This window comes from Melospiza georgiana, chromosome 9, assembly GCF_028018845.1.
Source record: "Melospiza georgiana isolate bMelGeo1 chromosome 9, bMelGeo1.pri, whole genome shotgun sequence".
Taxonomy (NCBI): Eukaryota; Metazoa; Chordata; class Aves; order Passeriformes; family Passerellidae; genus Melospiza; species Melospiza georgiana.
Genome location: NC_080438.1, coordinates 13815271 through 13834562, shown reverse-complemented (window position 1 = coordinate 13834562; position 19292 = coordinate 13815271). Strand labels below are relative to the sequence as shown.

Here is a 19292-nt window from a genome sequence, read left to right as displayed (position 1 = left end):
GCATTAAGAATTATTTCTTTCCTATCAAGTTACTATAATCTGTGTTACATTTCATCTGCCCTTAGCTTGACTGCTGCATCAGGGTCTGAGGTGTATACAGTGTTACCTGGAATGAACTTCTTTTGCTCCATAGGGAACTACAGTGATAGATGCTAAACTGTTGCTAAAAGCATAGGAATTTGAACATCTGAAGGACTTTCTTCCTTATGATTAGCATGCCTTGACATGTTCCTTACTATTACACATTTGAAAAAGAGTACACTAGTCTTTTCTTTAGTAAAAAGGGTAATGAAAAAAGCTAAATTGCCTAGGATATAAAGTTAAGCATCTAGAAGTTCAGAAGTCTGCCTATCTCTGACAAACTCAGTGCAAATCTGTTGTATTTCAGAACTTGACGCAATATTGGTAAGCAAAATCAAAAAATAAAGTCAAAAGGCAGATTTATCAAAGTGACTTTCAAATACAGATCATAATCATTATCAGTTAAAAAGGAGAAAAACTCTGACAACAGGAATTGGCATAAAAGCATAATATTTGATAGCAGAGCTGGTGACTTTTTCTAGCTCCTCAAAAGACATAACAGTGTAAATACTACTACAGTGAAGAGAGGGGGGAACATTTTTTTCTATGACCTGTATGTTCTATGCAGCATAGAAAAAACATTATTACACTCTAGGCAAAGGTATCAGAAAAGGTGAAAAAACATGAAATCCCAAATTCTTTAAATCAATTGCAAAACATACCTCTAGAATGAAGTTCACTAAAGCAGCACAATTTCAGCAGAAACTAAAGAACTGATTAAAGAAATCCTCTCCCCACACTGGAAAATGCCTTTCATCCACCAAGGACCTATGTCTGCTCACCTTGAGCTTTACAATCCTTTTGCATCTGCTAGGCACTAATTGATTTCCTTGAGAGCAGGTGACTTAAATTAGCAAATTTAGCTCCAATTCATGCCTTAATATGGAAATGCCTATCAGAGGCAGTGGCTGTTTTGTATTTGTTTAATCTTCCCCTCCCCTGGGTCACAGTAGATGCAAAAGGGAGATTGAGCTTTTTATAATTTATTTTTGTAATGTGAGAGTCATAGAGGAGGATAAGACCCTTGTGCATTCCCCTTGCAGTCTGCCCCTTGCTGGAAGGGGCCTTGCTCCAGAGCCTGCATGCAGTGTGTACAATACAGCAGCTCCAAATTCCTGACTCACCCCCTCCAAAGTGAGTGTGGGCAGCATTAGGATAGATCCGTGTGATTGTGTGAGCCAGGTGAACGCTCAACAGCTGCTTTTTGGGCACTATTCCCAAACTCTGCCCACAGAACCCAGTGGGATAATGTGGATCACAGTATTGCCCTATGGTTATACAGATGTGGCACCCATTGATTTTTCCTCCATCTTCTTATGATATTCATACTCATCACTCTTCAAATTACATTATATGATGGGACCTATTGTAATCTACTTCTCCTTTTATGTGTTTCCACTCTATAAACAATGTTTGACAGCCTCTGTTTGCCTTCTTAATAGCATAATAAAGAAAACCTAAATGTGAATATTCTTTTAAGAACAACAAGAAGATAATTTTATTTCATAGAATCATAGCATCAATTATTTTAGCATCTGTTTCTTCTAACCTCATAGATTTGGCAATAGGTGCACTTGTATAACCTCTACACTGTGATACCAGAAACATCCATGGTTTTACCCTGGCTGCCCTCATTCTCTAATAAAAATATGTGATCTCTCAAAATTCCATGTGTATATAAATGACCCTTATAAATGCTGGTTTTAGGGAAGAGTTTCCCATGATATTTCATATGCAATTTTCTTCAAGTCTGTGGGACATTCCACCTTCCTGCTCTCCAAAGGATTGCCACATGCTAGGCAATTGAGAAGGTATTGGTAAATAATTATGAATGCCCTTTTGTGTCAGCACTTTTCCTGACTTTTATTTATTTGAAGAATATTACAGATACACTATCAAGGACTGACACTGTTCATCTGGTATTTTTGACATAAACAGAAAGCGTGACTTAAGGCTTTCTGATAAATTCCATAAAATGGATTTCTTAAGCGGAATAATGTGTTAACTATGGGTATTTACCCATGAAAGTAGGGACTAAAATTCTGATTAGACATGTATCTTATCCAATATATTTCTATCAGTGCACTGATTTGGCAAATATTTAGACCCAAAGGTCAGGGCTCTTCATAAGTCCCATTGATTTGAAAGTTGAATGTCTGCCCAAGATTAAACACAAATACAAATGCTTTCCTAAATCAATTTATTTAAGTCTGTATGTAAGTGCTCTGTTGAATCAGGGCCTAAAGTCAGCAACATATCAGGAAAGATAATGAGTTTGGGCCAAATATGTGTATTAACAGCCAAAACATACAATGAGACAAGGAGCATAATTATTACTTGAATTTTAACCAAGATCCCTAAATGTATGTTAACCAGATCTTTAAATTTCATTTCTTTTGAAGCTCTTAGCTTAAATCCAAATGGTAAGACAGGTGACATTTACCTGTACACACTGGGATGGCCCTTCCTTGTCTTCTACTCTGCATCTGGATCTGCTTCCTGGAGAAGTCTCAATATTAGCAGGAAAGACAGTGCCTGCTTGAGTTTATCTTGCTAGGGTGGTACAGAAGATACACCTAAACCCACAAGCTTGGGGTTGAAATCTTTTGTTTTCAGCAGTGTCTTCAAACAGAAGTTTATTTTGAGTTTCTGTATAAAGCAAGTAGAATGTCATCCTAACAAACACAGGAGATTATGAATCTGGCAGAGCACAATGTAGATCAAAATGGTTTTAATCATTACTCCCTGTTTTAATTACTACTTGACACATTATCTCTATTGTCCTTCTACAAGTCTGTCTTTTGAATGAAATATTAAAGGCGAGTTACAGCTGAAAATATATGCAGTCTAGAAAGAAAATGGCTTTGAACTATTTGAAATGATTTATTGTCCACATTTCTTTATGAATATTTATTTGCCATAGTGAAAGCAATTCAATAAAGAGAAAACATAAGGACCAGTTAACTGAACATTTGCATACTCTAACAGTTTAAAAAAGGGAAAGAAAAATAGTATGCTGCATTAGAATGGTGTTAATGTTTGGTTTTCCTATTTCCTGTAGTTCATTAATATGCAAGATTCAGATCCTGAAGAGGAGATATAAAAATAGCCTACAAATAAGTGTCCCCATCCTTTACATATTCCCATTCAGAAGGAAATAAACATGTTTGTAGAGGGATTTTCAAGGCCAGGGTAGAGACTATAATTTTGTTTCCATACTGCTTCAGGTAGCTGGCTGTAAATCTTGCTTTTTGCAGCAGTCGCATGCAATCGGAGTCCTCATCTTGCCAGGACCAGAGGTCCCTCATTCCCTGGCTCTCCTCGGAGGAGCAGCTGGCTATCAAAACAAGACATGAGCACACTGATTATTGTCGTGTTTAAGCATGGCTTTGTGCACCAAACCCAAGACCACACACAGTGATGCCTCTTTTCTTTGATCCTCAGTGGAGGAACAGAGTTTTTCATGGTATGCACTCTCATTTCTCCCTGCCTGAATTAATTTCATCGACCAAAATCCTCTATGTGTTAGACTTGGAATGAACTTTGTTCCTCAGAGCTTCTTGGTGATATTCTGATACCCAGTCACAGATGGGGCCTTGACAGATTTTTTTTGTACTGATTTTCATGATTCCTTTTTTTTTATTTTTTTCTTTTTTTTAACCAGGACTTGCTGCTAGAGAATTCACATGCAAATGGAGATGTTGACTGGCACTGTTTCACAAGGAAGCTTGGTTGGTTGGGTTTTAGAACTGATAAACTGAACAGTATATCAAAGAGTATTTGGAAAAGGATAATCCTAATATATACAATAGTTCTTGAGAAGGATGGTTATAGTAGTAAAACACAAACAAATATATTCTGTATTTTGGACAAATATGGAATTTTCTATGCATCAATACTCCATTCTTCTGAATAAGAATGATAATAATACTATTTATTTACAGTAATAATTATCATTATTATCTCCCTAAAAGCTAGCTGTGAGGCTAAATCATTAATATTTTCAAATTATTTCGTAGTCCTTAACCAGAATTTGCCCTAAGAGTACTAAATATAATAATTTTCTCTGTATGCCTATTTCATTTTCCTTTGGAAAAAACCACACTCGATGTGTTGTTCTCTTTACATTTGTCTATGTAAAACATTTTAAAATTCCAGCTGTTGGGCTTTTCTAGAAGTTAATAACAGGAAAGTTTGACATTATTGTATTTATTGCTTATTTCTTTCTCTTCTGTCATAGTCTTTTACCCCCACATATGGGGGTATCACAATATCATTATCATCTGGGAGCTTGTTACTGCATGTACAAATAGAGAAGTTGAGACCTACCCTTGCTGGTTGTTTGCTTGCCTGAATTTGGGGTTGACAAGTAGCCACACATTGTTTCTCTGAAGTCAGAGCTCTCTTGATGTACCACTTTGAGTGTATTTTGTGTTCAGAGAGTTTAAGTTGCACACAGTTAGATGCTACCCCAGAGTACATGCCTGGATGTATTTGTAGGTATCTCAAATGTTTTCTTTCTTCTGCAGTTTACCAGGTTCTGCATTTATTGGCAAATGTGGATCAGTTACTCACAACTGAAGATACCTAAATCCATTTCCTCTAGTTGTTATCTGTTGGATAGCTAGACTCTAATGGCTGAAATCTACATCTACCAACATAAAAGCCACAGGATACCACACTGGTATCTTGTGGTTCCAATCAGCCTCCTGGTATCATAGCAGTACTTTTATTTAACTGTGATTCTCCTGAGTTCAGCGTGCTCAGCCTCACTGGCTGTTTTGCATAGCATCTGCACTGAATATTGTGATAATTGAAAACTCAACACAGCCTGGAGGCAGCGGCACAACAGGGCAGGAGCGGGCTGGGGCATAACTCAGAAGAATGAGGCAGACAGGCAGCAGCAAGCAGGGCTGAGCCAGCCCCAGCACATCTCCAGCAGCAGTCCAGCTGGGTCAGGCATCCAGCAGCTGGGGTCCCATGGCGTGTGGCAGCTCTGGGAGCAGCAAAGGATGCAGTGCCAGCATGTCCCTCCATCTGCCATCGCGGGGCTGTCATCTGGGAGCACAGACCATAGGCAGAGTCCGAGGCTCACCTGGAAAATCACAGGGACAGATCAAAACCAGATTCACGGCCATGCACTCCACTGACAGCTCCTGTCCTGCACATGCCCTTCCCAGGTGGTTCCTGTTCCTAAAATGTCACCTAGGCATTAACAGAGAATAGATCAGATATTTTTTCTAGTGTTTCAGAAGTGTAACATATATCAACAAATGTCAGTTGCTATTTGAATGCTCATAATTAGAATTGAAACAAATAAATGACTGGAGTAAGCCACAGTATTTCTTCCTATTAGCCTATGCAGAAAGAAAAAAATGCCTGGAGTGTAAAAAGGAGAAAAGAAGAAATTATGAAAAAACAACATGTGGCACAGAGAAGATAAATATTTCTTGCCTGTCCTCTTGGCTCTATCTATGAAGATTTTGTCCAACAACCTCAGCCAAAACTATTTAGTGAGTGATTGGTGTGTCTGGCTGATGGAAGGCCCAGTTGTCTCAGGGGCAGCTTTGCAGGGTTTCCAGGAAGCAGACAAGTAGCTCTCTGGAGCGGGAGTCACGAGCTTTTCCTGTCAGTAGCACACCTGAGCTGGTGGGAGGGCTCGAAGGAGTTGGATGTGGCCCTACCTTGTAGCTGCACCCCCAGAAAGTTGCTGATGTTAGATTGTCTCCATAGACTGAAGATCAACAGCTTTCCATGAGTCATTTGGCGAGGCAGGAAGGAAGGTGGGCTAGTCCAGGAAACTTGGGCTGTAGGGCTGTAAAATTGAGAGAGATTGAAACATTCCACCCATTGGGGTTCTCCCTTAAAAGCATATTTGTATAAGAGATTAAACCACTCCGTATGTCTTTATAAACACACCTAAAACCACCCTGAGGAGCAGATCCCACTGGTTCCTGCCCTCCCTGGCATTCTGCCTTGCCCTCCCTTCTGCCCCAGTTTGCCAGCCCAGCAGTTCAGCTCCCAGCCATGCCCAAAGCCTGGGAACGCCCTGCCCAGCCCCTGCAGGACACCCACACCGTGTCACAGAGCCACCACGGGCTCTGTGCCGCCTCCCATCCCCAGGCTCTGCCTCCAAACTCCTCTGAGGCACAGCTGCAGTGGGTGGGAGTGGGAATCTGGGTATGTGTTCATGTCTTCATCTCCAAACTTTCTGCTCAAAGTTCAGCCTTTTAGGGCTGTATGAGATCTCTTCATTAGGGGTGTGATTATGTATATTTCCTGCTCATGGCATAGGGTTAGTTAAACATTATTTCTAAAGTTCTTTTAAATTCTCTGGCAGTGGCATCTATGATTTTCCTTGGACTCTTCTCTTACCTTTTTCTTCTTTTATTATAAGGAGTTTATATTTCTTCTCCTAGTATAAGGAGTCATCGGTGGTGAACTGATTATAAGAAACCAATTTACATCATCAGTTCAGTAGTAGGACATATGTCTTAAATCATCTAAGATAAATACTTTTAATTAAGCAAATGTCCTACTCAATTCACTGTGGACAATCCCATCATAATGGATATTACTTCTGCATGCTAAATCTTAATCTTCATCAATACTGAATGCACAATGCAAAACCATTATTAAAAAAGTCGGCTTACTCTAATATTGCCATTTTGAAGCTGCCAGCTTTTATATTCATTAATATGATGACAACAGACTCCTGGCTAACAAATTTTACTACAGATCCGAATTTTTATCAGATATATATATGAGATCAAATCTATGCTAGCTTATTATTTGCAGTTTTTATTAAAAAGTTAAACTGGGATTATTATAAACTCTCTTTGGATTCCTTAATAAAAAAAAAATGAAAGTTAAAATGGAATGAGATTCCCTGGAAGCATTTTAAAAGGCTGCAACAGCAGTAAAGTCAGCAGGCATCACACAGCACAAGGAGGTATTTACCGAGCAGAAGATGAATGTCTCTTCACCGAGAGTCTAAGGGGTTTACTTTATATGGATTTGAGAGAGAGAGAGAGAGGAGAAAGCAAGAAAAATTCCAAGCTAATGCTTTCCTAATCTAAGACATCATATCTGATCAAAGCTTTCAAATTCTGATGTAAACTGACTTCTTGTTCTTGTGACCAAAATCTCCTTTTTCCCCCTCCCTCCATCTGTTCAAGCTTGGATTTGGAAGTCCCTTCTCCAAAGAAAGCAAGCCTGATCCCTATTGCTTCAGTTGTGGTGTTGAAACCCATTAATATTTCTGTGGCAGATACCCTGACCCTGGTGCCCTTGAACATGCTCAAAAAACATAGGGTATTCCTGAGCCTTTGTCCCTGAGAGGATTAACAGGGTTGCCCTGGAGCCAGCCTGAAGGTGTTCAATAGGTAATAGGGGTGGGCTTCACAGCTGACTGCAAGCTTTGCCTCAGGCCACCCCTGCTCAGCAGCACAGATGCAGCCATTGAAATCAGGGGGTAAAGCATGGCTCTGTGTATGAGCTAGATGTGAATCCTCAGAATCTGGTGGAGGATATCTCCAAATACGTCCTTCACCCACCAGGACACGCCTCCCAATGGAGGGTTCAGGGACTGGAGATCCGTGCTGCCTCTGCCACTGACTTCTCCTCTGACCTAGACAGTCAGTCACTTAAGCTGTCTCTCCCTCTCTCTTTCCTCTCCTGTGGCTTATAAATTGTCTGAAGGAGAGACTGCAGCGGTCTGGGGTTTTGCTGTGCTTAGGCAAGTAGGTCCCAGTCTCAGTGGGGTCCTGTGGCTATATCATGTTAAAAGTAAATAAATAGATAATAGTGGTAACAACAGTTATCTTTTTGTATGTGAACAATAGGATCCTAATGGAGGAGAAGCCTATTCTCTGAGTTTTTTTATCTGCAAGTTAAGGTCTCTCTTTCCTCACTCAGCTGGAGAAGATACTGCTTTTGTAAATCAGAAAAAACTTATCATGTAAAGTGGAACACATCTTTCATTATACTGAATACTCTCCTGTCTGTAGTTTACCCTTGCTGCTACAAAGGACACAACATGATTAAGCTAAGGAATGATAGACTGAACACCATGTGTCAGGATGGTAAAATACTTTTCCTGTGTAAATAAGAAATACCAGTGCAAATACACAAGAAAGTGTTTTAACATATTATAAACAAGCCACCCTGCTGTTGCCTTACATTGTATTATTTCTTATATTGTATTCCTTGCTCAGATTGCTGTGGATACTTCTCCTGCAGCCTGCAATATTTATTTTTAAAAACCTATGAACTGTCATGATTTTTTAATCATGTGAGTATCCTTCCTCCATAAGTTCAAATGTACTGTTACCTGCTCAGTCTGTCATCTCTTCTGCATTTCCCTGGGTGAGTCCAGGTTCTCTCAGTGACATTTCTCAAATTGTAGATCTGTGCAGTGCATTTTCCTGGAGCTGTTAAACGCCTTTCTACTTAATGACAGTGTTTAGCAATACCAGCCATCACTCACTATCTGGTATATATATATATATATATATATGTACACCCAGGTACTGTGCACAAGGGCAGAGGGGGCATTATCCCAGTTTTACAGACCAGAGAAACAAGGTGTTGCGTTTGGCAGCAATTAGCCCAGAACATGCTGCAGAACACCTAAATGGGAGAAGGACCAACACACCTTTAGCTCACATCTTATTCTTTAGTGTGTTCCTGCTTTTGTTTCCTCCAATATTCCCAGTTGCACTGTGCCCTCCTAACAGGATTTCAGAGAATGAACACAGTAGAACCGAGGGCTTTTGCAATAGTACATTCAGATATTGCATCAATGAATGTGTGTAACTTTCTTAATTTTGAAGTGTGACTTTGCTACTGTGTATGGTGCTCAGTAACTTCTACCATGTTTCTGATGATTTCTGGGTCTGCTGCCAGTAACATGATACATTCCCAGCCAAATTAGCATGTGATATTTTGTGCTCGTACTCCAGTGGTAAGGTCTGTTTGCTGTTTCCATATAGATGTATTTTTGACAGGAAGAGCAATTCTATAAGCCCAGGATGAAAAGCCCATCCATTGAATTGGTGCCACATTACCATGGCAACAATATAATGCTAATGAAATTGTGACTGTTGAACCTGTTTTATGGAACTCTACAAAATGGGCTTCATAAAATGAGAAATCTTGTTGATTTGTAAACATTTCACAGTATGATGAAAACCTAAGAAACACATGTGCTGTGCCTTACTAATCATGTTATCATCCTCATTTAAGATAATACATTGCTCTTTGTAAGAGGAATAGTGCTCTCAAAAAATAAAATTATATGGTAACTCTCTGTTTATCCAGTTTTTAACACGCACCACAGAAAGAGTTGCTCACCTCTGTGCCCTGGTTCACTGGTTCAGTTGGCATAGGCATGTATTGAGTCATGCAGGTTTTGCTGCTTATTTGATCTCTCTCAGAATCTGTAAAATTTACTGCTACTGCAGCTGCAATAAACACCTTTCTGTAAGAAAAGTGTGGCTTAGTTTATATAAAATTATTCCACAAAAACTTATCCTTTTAGATTGAACCCTACACAGAGAAGGGCTGGTAGTAGGAATGCATGCTTCACTTCCCACCTCCCTTCTTTGTCCATTTGGCAGTTTACTGTCCTGTAGACTCCCAGCACAGAGGAGAGAGCCACCCCAGCTCCCATTCCTCAGGACAGCAGCTCTTGCTAAGGCAGGCTTTCATACTGGGCCTACTTTTAAACAAAAAATGCTGAGCACTCAAATTTCCTGGTCATTTATGCCTCTGGACAGGCTTCTGGGGAGGTACCTCACCTCTAAGTGTCTGGAGGTTCCACACCAAGGTTTCCACAGCAGGATTTAATTTTTACATCTATTATAACAGATAATAGGTAATATTCCTCTTTGTTTTCACCTTGGGAATATCAGTGTGTCTCACCCTATGCAGTCCATCTCCTAATTTGCCAGGTAAATCAGAAGAGAAAAGGAAATGTGCCAGCAAGCGCTGAGCTCAGTGTGCATTCACCATGTGCTGTTGTCTCGGTATTTAGTAGAGACAAGAGGGGGAACACTGCTCACTTCAGTCAAGTCCTGATCTACATGGCACAGAAGGCAGCAGAAATCTTCACAAACATTAGATTTAATAGGCTTTACATCAGGGCTTTAAAGGGCTGTTTCTGAAAGCTCCATGTTTGATCCTATTTGGAAAAGGAAGCCCTGTCTAACATTTCATTATTTCCATGGTTTTTGGGAAAGCAACACACCAAATTTCTGACTTGATAGAAATATAATGTAATGTAATTTCCCTTAATATATATTTTGCACAGGCTGACAGTTTTATTAAGCAGAAGCAATAATCATCATTATTCAGTGTAATAACCATCTCATTAAAAATGGTCTAATTTTCCCTAATTTTAATTTACCTCTCAGACTAAGCTGTTCTAAAATTACTGAGGTGCCTACAGTTCAGTTTCATAAGACTTCAGTAGAAACATAAGTCTTCAGAAAGCAAACACTGACTTATTGCTACTAAAATGGTGATATGCCACACCTTTGTGAGAGAAAAGGAAGTAGAGAAAATTCAGGTTAGGAAATTGCTATATCACTTTTTTATTTCCTTACTGCCTTGTAAGTAGCACTTTCTGCACGCATTTTGCACAATGATAAATGGCACAGTTGCCTGCAAGCCTTGCATGCACTACCCTTTAATAAAGGACCTGGCTAAGGGTCACACCAGAGAGTCCTGCTAAGGGGGAGCTGACAAGCAGAAATATTTCTTGGAGCGGCAGAGAAGGAGATGAAGACACTGATCAAGTTCCATTATCATCCAATGAAAATAGGATGTAAACTGTGACATCCAGGCAGATTATATATGTCAGGCAAGCAGATGTGAGCAGAAAAATGTAGATGCTAAACCTTACCTAATAGGCTTACTCTGTGGATTATTCTCAATGAGCATGGCTATATTGTGTGGCCTTGTATGTAGCTATAGTTAACATACAGAATATAAGAAACATGCATTCATAAGTGAACTGGGGACATTCCCAGCTGTGCTGAAGTTAATGCTCTTTGATATACTTTGGAGCATCCTAAAAGCACTTTGAGTGTCATGTATTTCCACAGACACCATAAACAGCATTAGGGCATTTATACAGCTTTAGTTCCAAGATTTCAAAGGGCACTCTGTTTTCTCTAAAAATGTGCTCCAAAAATTCTATACTCAAACAGCACTTGTGCATGCAAACTGATATAGCAGCTTAGCTGCTTGATTTGGTTGTGCCAGTTCTGAAAACACATTTGATCAAAAGCATTTTGTTGCAATCACAGGGATAAGTAACCTCATTTGAACAAGGAAGCACTTTGCAGGTTATATTATAAAATAGACAAATTTTCTAAAGGTTTGTTTATCATCAGATGCTATTCTGTGTAGTTCCAAGTCATAAAAAATTACTTTTTTTGTTTGCTGGGGGTTTTCTAATGTTCCCCTAAAATAACAGAAATGGCAGTCTCTTATGTGGAAGCACTCTACTTCTGAAATCTCTTCTCTTTGAAATTCAGAGCCTTTTCCAGCTGTAGTATTCTTTGCTCAGCTATAAGAACATAAAGTACAGCAGTGAAAACCATTAGACTATTATCCCAAGATAATTTGATAGTCTGTAAATGTATTTTCCTGCCTGTGGTTCCAGACATTATGCTCTCATTTGAAGTAATGATTTGCAGTTATTTATACAATTCAAGTTAGCCCACATTGGTTTCACCCCGAACATTTCACCTGCATGGTACAAACACGGCTTATTTGTGGCTTGTACATGCTAGACCAGATGGGTGATTTTTGCAAGGCCCTCTCCATCAGTGGATGCCTCCTGCAGCCAGCAGCTCCTGCAGGAAGGGCTGCAGTGACTCACCAGTGGCTGCCTCCTGCCCACATCAGTGCAACCACAGCCATACATCTGCAGGAGGCTGCTGGACATCCTGCATTCTAACTTCTGACATAAAACCACAGCTCTGATCTGATGTGGTCAGTAAATACAGCATGGCACCTTCCAGAAGTACTTACCCTGCTTTTCTCTTTTGGATTCTGTGGGATGTAAAAACTCACCTTAAATTCCTCTTGCATTTCTGGAGTTTACCATGGCGTTCTCCCCAAAGCTGGAAATGAGTGGTCCAGTTGTTTCACCCCTGATGCACCCACATTTCAGCATTACACCGTTTGTTTATAGAATTTGCAATGTTAGTGAGTGTGGACACAAGGCCTTGGTATTGCATGGGCTCAGAGTTCACCTCCCTTACTCTCACCTGGGAGCCTGTTCTGGGAGCAGCTTTACATAAGTGACAGTAATTTACTGCTGGCTCACAACTGGTCAGCAATGGATGGAGCACCCCGTGGTGCTGGCAAGAACAAAGTCTCATTTGAATCCTGGGGATCCTCCTCTGGGAGCCCAGGGTAATTCAGAGGAGCCATGCACTGGTAACATTCTCTGAGCTGCCTGCTCTCTGTGAGCATCAAAATGCTCAGCAACACAAAAGACATAAAATTGTCTTTTTTCACTGTCATACATTCCTGACTATCATCACAGTTCATATCTGATATGGGAAAAATACTAATGTCAAGGGAGTGAATTACAGCAAGGTGCAGTTCTGACTTGGGACAGTCAGCAGCCAGGACAGGAGCTTCCACCTCTGCCTTCTTGTTTCTCTTATCCTCAGCTAGAGTGGCCCCCAGAGGGTGTTTTAGTTACAGTGAAAGTTACAGTCCAAATAAAGCAAAGGGGACAGTAAATATTCAGAAATTATTTGGTCTCTCCTCTCCCATCTGTTCATAGTATCTTGGATACTGTTGCGATAATTCAGTCAGTTCCTTTAAAACAAAAAGTTTAAACCCCCCCCCCCCCAAAAATGTAAAATACTACTTCTGTTTTGCTGAAAATCTTTAAAGTCTTTTATTTTGAGAGCAAAATTAGTATCAACATGTCTTTCCAGGACAGTGTCATTTAAGAACAGCAGCACTTTAAAAAGTGCAAGAATCCCAGTTTACCCTCCTGATGTCAGTTTATGATAACATTTATGACATTAATATAATGGATTATGACCTTTCTTGGCTTGTCTGACTGACAGTTATTCATAAATAACACAGTACTTATCACCTTGGTCCTTCCATAATAATAATCCCTTCAATTTTCTGAGCTGTGTCATCAAAACATGTCCTCATAAGTGTTGATCTCATCTCTGAGAGAGTAAGCACTAGGAGCTCCTTTTGAGCTTTATGTCACCTAAAATCTAGAGGGAAATTGAAGACCAATTGCAGAAAAATACCCTGTCTCTAACTTTATCACACAGTCTGCATAATGGCCCTTATGATTTTAAATGATTTACTGAGTCCTGTCAAAATGCTGTGCCTTTGTGTGGTAGAAGTTACTGAAGTTCAGAAATGTCATTATTCTGTACAACTGGAGTGATCTTGAGGAAATACACAATAGATGGTGTGCTACAATTACTTACCTTGACCTTCTTATTTTTTTCTTTAATCTCCTCGGGATAGGCAGAATAAAATATATTTTCTTCAACATTTAGAGTGAAAATTTTCTGTGCAATTTGTACTGCTTTCCTCAGGCCCATTTTTACTAAACGGTGTCAAGATACTCTTTTTAGATTAGAAGTTTCACATGAATCATATGTAAAGGGTGAAAGACAAAAGTGAAAATGTTGTATGCTTCCAAGAATTGACCCCTTAGCAAATAGAAATGATGTTTGTGTGGATAAGGGGTCACTCAGAAACCCTGGGTTGGACACCAAGGTCTGTCACAGCCCTGCTCTATAACTGTGTTCCTCCCCTGTTTGCACTGGGCCTCCCAGGCTGCTCGCTGGGCACCAACACATTCCCGACCGTCCTCTGAGCATGGCACTCAGGCTGGGGCTGATGCTGTGGCAAGCAAAAGATGTTCATGCCTCATGGTCAGGTCTGCTACAACAAGCTGATCATCCAACTCTGTCCAACCAAACCTGGGCATTGTGTGAAACACCTCACACCAGCCAAGCAGGAGTGGGAGCAGGATACACAGAGGTGACTCCTGCATCCCCTGAAATGTGGCAGACTGTGAGTGCAGCCACAACAGCATGTGGTCTTTGCATAGTACAGATCTTCTCATGCATGTAAGGATCCTTCAAACAATAAATATTTAAAAGAAACATTATGTCTTTAAGCTGGCTGAACGATTCCGTATGTCTCAGAGCCGCACAGAGCTAGGACATTCCCAGTGGGGCTCTGCTTCCACAGCCAGGCAGGCCTGCCTCTCTGGGAGTGCTGAGGCTCTCCAGCCCCCACTGTGTCCCTGGGGCTGTGCACCACTGCCATTCTGGCACAGACATCCCATCTACAGGAATGTCAAGTTCAAGCAAGGACAAGCTTATAGCACTGCAAGGCAGCCCTGGCGCGTATCTGTGACTACTGATACCTCTGCCTTCTCCCCACTATTTTGTCAAGAATATGACATGCTAACTTTTTTTGTTCCTAATTATTATTTTTTAAAATAAACTAGCACCATGACAAGGCAGGAGTAATGCTGTTCTGTGGGCAGAACAGAGGTGCTCTGGTGCTCAGCTGTCACCTTCTGAAGCTGCCTTCAACATTCTGAAGGAAAATGGTTTGTCAGCGACATCCTGCGCTGGCTTTTCAGGCTAGGTGCTGATGAGCAGCCATTTCTATCCCCGTGCCTGGTGATTAGTTTTATTCAGCTGAGAGACAAGTATTTGGACATTTGTCACTGTTTCTTTGAAAAATGTGTGCGTGTTTTCTTGGGCTATAAAATGGGGCATATGGAAGCTGGATTCCATCTTTCATTAGATCTTGGAAATTGTGTCCTCCTGAGGCAATTAATTAGCATCATGTTCTTGGCTGCTAATGTTTGATTTCAGATTTCAGTGGCAACAGATTTGGCAACACAGATTTTGTGAGAATGGTCTAATGGTTTAGGTTATTAGCCGTGCCCTCCACACAGCTTTCTTCAACTCCTCAGCTTCTGCAGAGTTCCCTTAGGTGTGCAGACAAGTTCCATGGTTTCTGTCCATGTCTTAGCTTTCTGTCTGAAAATTAAATACAATAACACTTTCCTGCTTCACAGGACAAGAGCAGGACAGATTGCATCTCAGCAGAGGCCAGGCAGGACTACTGCAATCCTCTGCCACCCCAGCTCCATGATGGAGAAGCTGTTCTGCAAAGCTTTTCTTTGATCCTTCCACAGTTTAAAACAAAATCATTTACAGCAGAAATTAGTTGCATGAACACATTTCTATTTGTTTACTTTCAGTTTGCCCACTGTAGATACCTGGAGGCTGTACACACCTTTTTCTTTGGAAAGGAAATCTGTGGAAAAAGGCAAAGTGAGCTGTTTGATGTAGGCTCATAGGTAAAGTATAGGCCCTCAGCTGGTGTGATCATTTCCGAACGATACTCTTCTGAAATCAATGTGATATTCAGCAAAACCACACACTTCTGACCTATGAATACAATCCAGAGATATAATCTAGACTGTTTGCTTTGGTTTTATTACCTCAATTATATTCATAATCTTATATAATTATAACAATTCATGGCTAGAAAACAGTGTTAGTTAACAACTCAAAAAATGTTATGCCTCTCTCAAAGGGAGACCCAAGCAAAATACAAAATATCTATCAAGTACAGTTATAGAGTAGCTAACACATCCTCCATGAGGAAGAACACATGCTTTTCTTCAGTATCCTCTACACAATAACAGAGGGCTGAATTTTCCAGGGCAATGGAGAGGACGAGCCTATTTCAGAACACCAAAATGCAAATGACATTTTATAGATACATTTGTTAGCACTGTTGCAAATGAGTTGTTGTGTGTGTAGGAGCTCACTTAAGTGGTCATTACTGTATGTGATTTGAAGTCACAAAAGGCATTTCACAAATCTGTTTGAAACAGATGTGCTTCTACCCTGCATTTGAAATAAAATTAGTCAATGGTCTCAATTTAGGTAACTTTTGCAGTCACTAATATACAATCAGACAGACAATCGCACACTTTTTAAGCATGTATGAAAAGCATTAGACAGAAGAAAAGAAGATAAGAAGAATATATCACTAAACAGTATCTGCAATGTTAGATATTCCTTCCAGATACTCATTCACATTTAAATGGAATGAGAAAATGCAAAACATTAAACGTAGCATTGCCTGTTTCACTTGATGCAACTAGGAGTTCTAATTCAAACACTCTGAGATTGAACTTTGCTTTCATACCTGCCAGAGAAACTTTCATTAATTAAAACCAACAAAAATACAAGCAGGATAGCTGAGTAACTGAAGTTGAATTTATCCTATATATCCTATTTAACCATGGCATGCTTTTTTAAACTTTTCACTACTACCCTTATTATCCCGTGCCATCTTATTGCAGTGCTTTTTCAGAATCCCTTATTCCTCCCATCAATTCAAGATCCATTTCCACACACCCAGCATTCACCTCCCCTGCTCCGGCTTTCAAGCCGTGTCTTTTGCAGACCACCAGGAAGGAATTTGCAGAACACTGGCTGAAAGACACTTATTGTGCAACTAATAAGGAAGGTTGAAATACCATTAAAATTCTGACTTGTGCTTTAAAATGCCATGAAATTCTGAGTTATGGCTCTGCCTTGAATCCCAGGTTGCACAATTGCACTGAAGTGCTGCAGAGCAATTGTGGGCTGCCTGCAGCAGCTGAACCACACAGGCACTTTGGACCACTGCAGCTTTTTGCTCAGGCTCCTGATGGCTTTCCTGGGAGCTGATCATCATTAAGGCTACACAAGAAAGCACCAAAATAAAAGTTTAAGCTCTGAATTACTCTGATAGTTTTACTTCAGCCCCTCACATACTGCTGTTTCTGAAGCCATAGGACCTCCCTTCCCATTCAAATCCTTAGTTTTGGCCTCAAAGTTACACTTGCCCTGAAATTACTATCAGATTTCATTGGCAAAGTAAAATGCCTAAAAAGTGAATATTTTATCAATTGGTTTCAAAAATTGAGGAGAAAACATATATAATATTTTATACTCTTCTTTTAAATCACTGATTGAAAGCATTTGGTGAGTGGGTATCACACCTATATGGTGGGACCAAGAATTTCACTTGACACAATGTTGGTGTGGTGGAGCCTTAAGATCTCTATGGATGGGAAGTATAAGTTTGAAAATTAAGATCCAAAGAAGCTTGAGAAAAATCCTTATAATTAAAAATTGAAGAACATTGATCTACATTATCGACTGAAAATTGTAAATCTTTCATTTAACAGGAGAGCTGCTTACTAATTTTTACACAAAAATCTTCAAAACCATTGGCTCTTTTCTGTTGGGTTTTAAAAATATATTTAACTGGATGTGGCATAAATATTTTTTGCATGTTGGTTATGGGGCTAAACTAAGCAATAGCAGCATAAGAAAAAAAAAACCAAAAAGCCATCTATTAAAGTGCAATTGCTTACAGAGCCAACAGCCAGCCTAAAGGGAGCTGCCCTTATGACAAATGTCCATGCATGATGTAAACCTCCTTTTTGGTGATGGTGTAGTAATTTCCATTGCAAGTGGGTATTACATTTTTAATTGATTCCTAGCAGCAAAGTCTGTAACTTTCACTGATACGTGTCCATTTCACAAGGTTATTGACTTTTGACATATCTTGTTAGATGTTATGATGAGACGGATTTTTTTTTACACAGATTGATGTCTATTGATATTACATTAGTTCATCAAGGTTACAAATCACACTGCATTGCACCACATTTCACATTTTCTGTATCATGACAAGAGGTTTATAATATTCACTCTGGGACATATAAAGTGCCTTTCACCCATCCCTTGGATAAATAATTTAAGAAATTGTTGGGAAATCATACCTAATTAGTAGGATCTGCACTCAATAAGTGCCTTTTGATTTAAATTGTTTTTGTATTTTGATAGCTATTGATTTTAGGAGTAGGAGAAATGAATAATACATTTTGCATTTCTCCACTGTTCACAGCAATAATCTGACAGAAATAATGGAGGAACACTGCTGGAAGAGGCCTCTTTGGGGACCTGCATGCCTTTCCCTAGAAAGCCCATGGGACAGTTAAAGGCACTCCTGTGTGGAATGGCCTGATCCCCTTTTCTCCCATTGATTTGCTGCATAATCCTGGACAAATCACTCAGCCTCTCAAAGACTCTCCTTTTCCATCAGCAAAATGGAAACAGAATGGTTCCTCATCAGTTCTCAGATGACCACAAGACACATGGAGAAAAGCAACAGACACATCCAAGCAGGCATAATACACATCCTAACTGGCACGGTCACATGGAGCATGGAGCCAGCAAGTGAGGCTTCCTGTGGGCACAGGAGGGTCTGGTTCCCCCCAGCAGGACCCAGGGCGTCCCCGTGGGGCTCTGAGAGAGCGTGGTGGAGCTGGGCAGCACACAAAGAGCACGCCCTGCCAGCCTCCTTCTGCACTCAGTCCTGCCAGCAGGAGCGTTCTGGTCGCTTTGGCTACGCGCTTTCCTGGCTGAATTGATACCAGACTAATTTGGTTTTCTTTGGATGCTAATCCCTCAGAGTGAGAGGAGGGAACAAGGTGAAGTTGTACCATGCAGATAAGCTGGGTAACAGGCTGGTATCTTCCCGAGGCAGTGCAGCTCGGCGTGCAGGTAGGGAAGGCTGCTTGCATGAATGGCCAGGGGTGAGGAACACAGACAGACAAAAACATCTCTGAGGCTGAAAACAAATCAGAATATATAGGTATTTACAAACACTGATTTCCAACACCCCAGCAGCTGTAACAAATGCAGACTTTATGAGATAACCATAATTATAGAAAAGCTTTATTTTTGGTTTGGTTTTTTTTCACCCAGTATGCCAGCTCTGATTTGAAAGGAAAACCATAGGCTCAACTGTGCAACACAATAAACCATGGCATCAAAGCAAGCATCAAAGTGCCCCCTTGGCTGCTGGCAAACAGTACAGTCATAAGAAAAGAGACAATGAAAATACAATAAGTAGAAATAGTGCTTTTTTCCCACAACATAAACACCATAGACATTCTTTTAATACAAAGAGAAGCAGGATCCAATGTGACAGCTTTATATTTGCCAAGTATCATGGGAGGACTGTTAAATACATCCTCCCCAAACCAAGCCAAAGGAGCAGAACGAGCCAAGATGTTCTTGTCAGAACAAAGACATCCCTTTTCTTAGGTC

The 19292-nt window shown here is 40.3% G+C and overlaps 1 long non-coding RNA gene across 5 annotated transcripts in view; it reads right to left on the bottom strand.

Moving 5' to 3' along the window:
* Positions 1–2940: 2940 nt before the first annotated feature.
* LOC131086734 (uncharacterized) overlaps positions 2941–19292 on the bottom strand; it is a 46318-nt gene continuing 29966 nt past the window's right edge. For all 5 annotated transcript variants that reach the window (XR_009114792.1, XR_009114794.1, XR_009114793.1 and 2 more), the window contains 2 exons: positions 5766–5896; positions 2941–5176 (listed from right to left, as the gene is read on the bottom strand). This is a non-coding gene — a long non-coding RNA (uncharacterized LOC131086734). The remainder of the gene's footprint in view (positions 5177–5765; positions 5897–19292) is intronic.